This window comes from Neltuma alba, unplaced genomic scaffold, assembly GCF_004799145.2.
Source record: "Neltuma alba isolate B1F8T4 unplaced genomic scaffold, ASM479914v2 tig00010676_pilon, whole genome shotgun sequence".
Classification (NCBI taxonomy): Eukaryota; Viridiplantae; Streptophyta; class Magnoliopsida; order Fabales; family Fabaceae; genus Neltuma; species Neltuma alba.
This window is the reverse complement of record NW_021635518.1, coordinates 46,396-54,289: the sequence shown is the minus strand read 5'-3', so window position 1 is coordinate 54,289 and position 7,894 is coordinate 46,396.

Below are 7,894 nucleotides of genomic sequence, written 5' to 3'. Positions count from 1 at the left end.
AATACCTCAGGGAATTCCTAAACCACCAAGATATTCAAAATTTCTTCTTCTGTTTCTACTTTCACTGAGAAGAACACTATAGAACCCTGCAACCCTGTCTCAACCACCTATTCGCTTGAGCCGCTGAAATCACGTTCAATTTCACTTCTGTCGTGGGGGTTAACTCTTAGGTAGGAAGGATCAGTGTTTTATTTTTACAGTCAAAGAGGACATTTTGGGAGGACAACCAGTTTAATCTAAGGACAATATCAATATCATAGAAAGGCGTGCATATTAGGTCTAACGTAGTGCAACAGTGGGCATACTAGACAATACAGTTTAAAGAAATAGTAGAAGTTAAAATTTTTATTCCAGTGGGAGTGAAAACATATAAATCATACAGTAATGTGTCGATAACAAAACCTAAGCGCCTAACGCAATCATATGATATAAACGAGTAGTTGGCACCCAAGTCAAACAAAGCATCCACAAGGTAGCCATTCATAGTAATTGTACCTTAGATCATCTCGGGCAACTTAGAGCCTCTTTTTGATTAAGGGCAAATACCCTACCCTGAGCCTGAGGTCTCCCTATGCTGTCAGCACCTTGTGGGCACTCCCTAGCAAAGTGTCTGGGTTATCCACATCTGAAGCACACACTTTGACCCATCATGCACAGCCTATCTCCATGATTACAGTCACAGTGCTCACATTCAATTGCTTGGTGAACATTCTTCGCTCCCCAATGGATACTCTCCATTCCTCCTTGTTCGGATCCTCGCCTCGATTTACTAGTCCCATTAAATCTCTTTCTCTTCCGGCTACCACTGAAAAAAGTACCTTCCTAACCCATTCTTGCCCCTAGCTTTTCGGCTCGCGGGGTTGCTCGACTACTTCATTATGCAGTAACCTCAAGTAATAGAAGTAGTCCAGGTAGATCACAGCATACTGATTCTTGGTTGGATCTATGTACCTACCCAACTCAATGAATTCTGTGAAAAGACTGTTATGATCTTTAAACTCCTTCTTTACTTACAGGGGTCTCTTCTTGATTGGTAAATCCTTAGCCTTGATCTGCTTCAGCTTCACAGTCTGAATAGGTACTACCTTGATGGCACTGGGGCCTGCCTTATTAGGGTGTGGCTAAGGTCATATGGTGCTCTAAGCATAACTATTCTCAAGCATTATGATATTGTTAGAGTCTTTCTCAGAGAATATATCCTCTATCTCACTGAGGAGCTGATAATATCTGGGTGGTGGAGTCAGATCATTAGGGTCTTCAACATGAGGGTAGTATCACTCTGGGTATGGCTCCCCCAGCATCCTCTGATTCACCATTTCCCCGAAGTCGTCACTACAACAGACAATAACTTACCTGTACTCAACTCCACTTACAATATACTGATCTACTAAAGCAGTGCTCATTCATAATCAATAGGAGCAGTCACATTTCACAGCCAATTACCACTATCAAGCATTATTTACAAGTATTAAGTAATAATCAATCTTTGTGCACAGTACGCAGAAACAGAGCTAGAACCGTTGCTCTGATACCAAAACATATAACACCTTCTTTATTACCCCATTATACAACAATTGGAACCATTATAACACATTTCCTAATGCTTTCGGATGAAAAATTTCAGTTTCAACATTTCACATTTTATTCTGTCCGTACACTGTTCATCCGAATTTGGGGTAACTTTGAAAATTCACAACTAATTCTGGAAATATCAAAATGGGGTAGTTCTAATTTTCACGTGAAGCTTACTAAGAGTTCTATATAGAAAAATATTCATTAGACCTAATTCCATCCAGAACAGCACCAGAAAATTCGACAAAATGCAACGTTCATATGGTCAATTTTTGAAGTTTTAGGATTTTATACCAAATTTGGAAGGGCATAACTCTTAGCACACAACTCCAAATTAGGTGGTTTATCACTTGATTTAAAGCTAAAAATGAGATCTATTTTCCTGTAAAATCTCAAGTCCAGATTCCATCATTTGCCTATCATTTTATGTATCACAATTTTACCCTTAATTTAGGCAATTTTATCCCATAATCACTTCTTCCTTGGATTTTATATTCCTTTTTCCTTTTCCATACCCTTTAGGCATTTACCACTCAATGTTTCAACATTAGGACATATCATAAGGATATAATTTACAAAATATCACCATTCAAAATTCATTACAACTTAATATAAAGTTCCTTAAAGCGTTACACAACTTTTCAAAATATTATGAATTCCATAATGCTCCTTCATCCCAAAACCATTTCCTTGCCCTTGCCATCGGATGAACCATAGCCTATTTGGTGCATAATTAACATAGGAGAAGTGAGATTTCAAAGAAATCCTAGTAGCATTTCAATTACAATTATCATGCAAATCAAGCAAGTTACAATGTGACATGTTATCACACCTCAAGGCACAATCAAGCCGCATAGAATCATGCTTAGTATCATGCTAGGAGAGGAACACCAACACTTCCACAATGGCATAATTCAATGCATTTGGCCAATGTATAAACCAAGGTAATTCAACCAACCAATGTCACAATACAAGTTCCTCCATCTAAGCAAACAACAAATCACATTAAATAAGCAAGATTAACAATCAAACTATAATTCAAAACTACCTTTTATCACTTGATTAATTTGGTCTCCTCAAGGGACAATGATTCTCCTTGATTCCTCCTTATAAAGCCTATTAAATCAAGCATAAACATAGGCCACATTAATAGCCAAACCACTTAAACATAACACTTTATCTTTAACTTAACAATTTCTCCTTTTTTCTTGGATTTTTAACAAAATAATTCCTCCTTTAGAATCAATAACCTCATGACTCATTCCCACACAATTTTCATGAGGAATCCAAATATGAAATCAGATTTTTAAAAATCAAACTCCTTCCCCTTCAAGTTGAGTTGTCCAAATTGAACCCTTAGAACCTTAGGTGGATTTTCTTCCAAAATCAATCCATACAACACTTACAAATGCTTATTCCACTTGATATTTAAGGTCTTTATCCTTCCCTAATATCACATGATCCATCAAAATTTTGGGCCCCATATACACTTGATTTTTCAACTTAAAACCCTAACTAACTTAGTGTAAAACTTAGGAATAAGGAGGCTTAAGCATACCTCGATGTTTTTCTAATATGAGCTGAATGATTCCTTGCTTAAAACCTCTACAAATTCAGTCTCCCTTGGTCTAAAACAAAAATGGCAGCACCTCCCCTCTTTTTCCCAATTTTTTCAACATTTTCTTGTATTTTAGGAGGGGGTATTTATAGAAAAACCAAGCTGCCTTTCCCTCTAATTTTTGGACATCCATAATGGCTAAAACAAGATGAGTTGGTAGCTACCAAATGCCTTATAGCTTCAGATCTAACCATGTGTCTAAACTCTACATTATTCCAACATTTATCCGTTATTTTGTATTTATTTAATTAGTTTTGTGAAAGGGGCAGCAAGCACTGAAATTAGGCCCTTATTAGGCTCAATGTGGGCCCCACAAATAGCTTGGGCTGGCCTCAAAAGATGGACCACATGCCAAATCAAAATTGCAAACCAATTTGAAACTTTATCAGTTACTATTCACTAATAACATTCTATAATTTTTCCCAACCTCCAAAAATTCATTGCTCTTTATGATAATTCACCTTTTGATATGAGAACATGATCTGAAAATTTTTAGAATTTTTCACTGCCTCTAAATATTTATTTTGAATTTTCTCTGATTAGGCCTTTATCGGTGTCACTGTGAGAAAATAAATTCTCTAAAATTAATTCCTGATCTTCTAAGGTCTAAAACTAATTTTATAAATTCAAATAATTATTTATATGATTTATCCATCTCTTTTCCAAATTCATTGAGGCCTCTAACTAATTAAAATAGTTATTTTTCTCTTATTTTCTCGAAAAACCTTTGTTTACGGGAAATTCCATAATAATTTATTTTCTTGATAATTCCACCTTTTCAGGCTCAACTGAGATTCCAAAACCTCTCATTTACATTTTTACTATTTTTTGGGGATTTTCTACAATTTTTCTCGTTTTGCCCTTCCTAGACCAATAATTACGAAAATGCCAGCCTGGACCTTATCGGGGTTTCACCTCAAAAGTTGTTTCATGTCCTCATCTAGTTTCTACATTAGCCCTCATCCAAATTTTTAATCCCCTATAGCTAGGTGAAAATTTTTGAGATGTGACAAATCTCACTTCCATTTTTAGAAGTGCAACACCCTCCTCCTCTAAAAACATCCTTCCTTAAACCCTTTTTAGTGTGCATTTGGAAGTGTTACGGCTCAAGCGATTCATGAAACAAGTCAATAGATTGAAAATTTAAAATTTGTTATTTGGGTTACTATTCACTGGAGAATTTCTAGATTTTTAGTTCAACTTTGAAAATTCATAACTAATTATAAAAAATCATATCGAGGTAGCTCAAAATTCTAGTTGAAACTCTTACAATTCTTGATAGGAAAAATAATATAAATATGGACTTAACCCTTGCTAATTCATATGGTTAATTGCATAAATTTTACTATTCGTTTAGTAAAAATTGTACTTTTCTAGTTCCTCTGCCTAAGTTTGAGCAGTTACACCTCTTAGCACATAGATCAATTTTGGGTAATCTATCACTTTTTTTTAAACCTTAGGATGTGTATTTTAAGCATACCAAATTTTATGGGTAGATTCTATTGTTTGCCTCATTTATACTTTGTCACTATTTCATGGCTAATTTAGGGATAATTTATCCCCCTTACTTGTATTAATAATTCATAGTTATTTCTTTTCATGTATATTACCATTCTATCAATACACTAACTATTTCTATACATCACCAAGTTCAGTCTTACATGCCTTCATCGTCATTTATCATCACAAAACATTAGTGGCACATTTATATCATATGTTGGCATACAAATTACACGATGTAATACAATTCATTTCCTCAATTCTTTTCCTCTTTTCTTTGCTTACACTTCATACATCCTCTTGCTTGCTCATTAACACCCATTAGGGCTGGTCAAGGAAGGGTGAGATTTAGGAGAATCTTAGTAGCAAACAATTACTTGGCGGATGAAATTCTTTCATGCTTGTAAAATGCTATGCTTTCATACTCAATATTTCATACACACATGGACATGAACTGTACAAGAAGCAAAACAGCATTTCATCATGCATATATCAAAGTATCATCAAGCAACATCAATATGCAAGCATATATTTCAAGTACCTAAATAGGACAAGTTCACTACCTTGTGTTTTGTAGCCTTTCTCTAGCTCTCTTTGTTCCTTTTGCTTCCAACCATTAAGGTTGCTTGTTCAAGCTTTACTATTCCTCTTTCTTGATGTCTCGTGGCCTTAGATGCATGAACACATCATTGTCATTTATTCATTAGAGCCATGGTAACCAACAACATTAATACTTTGCTCATTTTGAGCCATATTAACTTTTAACTCTTGAGCTTGATTTTTGTCACATCCCAAGAAATTTCACCTGGACATAGGGAATAAAAAATTAGAATGAGGGCCAATGTAAAGACTATACGGGGAGATGAAATAACTTTTGATGCGAAACCCCGATAAGGTTCGGGCTGGCATTTCCGTAATTATCGGACTAGGAAGGGCAAAATGGGAAGTTTTTAGAAAATTCGTAGAAAATTCTTGAAAAATAAGAAAAATATAAATTGGAGGTTTTAAAACCTCGATGGACGCCTCAAAGGTAAAAATTATGGAAAAAGGGATTTTATGGAATTTTCTGAATACGGAGGTTTTTTAAGGATAATATTAGAAAATCAGAAAAAATAATTATTCTAATTATTTAGAGGCCTCAATAAATTGTAAAAAAATTTACAAATTATATAAATATTTATGGGAATTTACAAATTAGTTTTAGGTCTTGGAAGCCTAGGAATTAATTTTAGAAAATTAATTTTCCCACAGTTGCACCAATAGAGGCCTAATAGGAGAAAATTCAAAATAAATATCTAGAGGTGGAGAAAAATTTTGAGAATTTCAAGATCATGTTTTTATATTAAAAGATGAATTATCATGGAGAGAAATAAATTTTTAGAGGCATATAAAAATTATAGAATGTTACTAGTGAATAGTAACCGATAAAGTTTCAAAATAGTTTGGGATTTTGATTTGGGTTGTGGGGCATGTTTTGGGCCAGCCTAAACCATGTGTGGGACCCATATTATGCCTGGAAAGAAGCCCAATTTTGTGATAATTCTGAAGGCTTCATTTTAATTAAATAAAATTCCAAATTTTGTGGATAATTGTTGGAAAATTCTAGTATATGGACACTTGGTTAAATCTAGAGTTATGTAGCATTGTATGGCTGCCAACTCACCCTATTATCTTTCATTTTGGACATCCAAATTAGGAAAAAAATGGTAGGTCCATTTGTCTATAAATACCCCTCCCTAAAATATAAAAAAAATGTTGGAAAAATTGGAAAAGTAGGGGAAGGTTCTGCCACTTTGTGTCCAGACCAAGGGAGACCAAATTTAAGAGGGTTTTGAGCAAGGAATCATTTAACTTATAGTAAGGAAGCATCAAGGTATGTTTAAGCCTTCCTATCCCTAAGTTTTAAGCTAGTTTAGTTAAGGTTTTTGGCTTGAAAAATTGAGAGAAATTGCTGCCCAATTTTCAATTGAACATGTGCAATTTAGGAAAGGATAGAGACCTTAAATATCAAGTGAAATAAGCATGTTTAAGTGGTGTATAGATTGATTTTTGGAAGAAAACCAAGCTAGGGTTTTTGTAGTTGAATTTGGCCAAGGGTAAACTCGATGTAGCAACTTGTTTTGCTGTGATTTGATGATTCCAATGGGTTTAAAATGTGTTTTTGTGTAGGAATATACTAAAGAAAAGTGTTTAAAATCATTGGAATCAAAAATGAAATTTTTGGAAGTTATGTACCCCTATTCGGCCATTGTAACTTGAGAGGGAAGGAGTTTGATTTTTAAAAATCTGATTAGATATTTGAATTCCTCATGAAAAATTGTATAGAATTGGGCCAAGAGATTATGGAATGTGAAGGAGGAAAAATATTGTTAAAAATCAAAGAAAAAGGGAGAATTATGTAGGTTAAGGTTAAAGGGTTGTAAATCGAGTTGTATAATTGTTAGTGTGGTTTGCAATTATACTTGAATTGATAGGTTTTGTGGAGAGGAATCAAGGAGAACCCAAATTCCTTGAAGAGGCTGAATTGGTTTGAGCTAAGAGATAGCATTGAATTATAATTTGATTGTTTATCTTACTTGTGTAATGTGCTTATGTGGATTGCTTAAAGTAAGGAATTTATTTTATGGCATTGTTGATTTTAGGACATTTGATATGTTTTGGCCAAATGATGATAATATGTTAGTGTGAAAGTGTGTTTGATTCCTCTCTTGTGATGAAAAATGTGATTTTATGTGACTTGAGAATGTCTGAAATTTTATGACATATCACATTATGGATTGCTTGATTAACATGATGATTATAGTTCATTGCTACTAAGATTTCTATGAAATCTCATTTCCCCTTATGTTAAATTATGCAACATTAGGGAGTGGACCAAGTATGGATAAGGGCAAAGAATTGGCATGAGCTAGGGAGGCCATGAAGATTTTGTGACAATATACTAAGTTATGTTGTATCTTATTGAACTTCGTTATAAGTTTGTAATGAATTATGGATATAAAATACTTTGACATTATGTAAAGTATAATGTTGTATGGTGGTTTATAATCATAGTATGACTTGTTGGAATGGATGGCAATTGAAAAGAGGAAGGAAAATTGAAGAAAATATGGTTTAGGGGGTAAAAGTACCCTAGAAAAAGGTATTCTTGTGCCACATAAAATAATGAGCAGATAGTGGAATATGGACCTAACATTTTGCAGG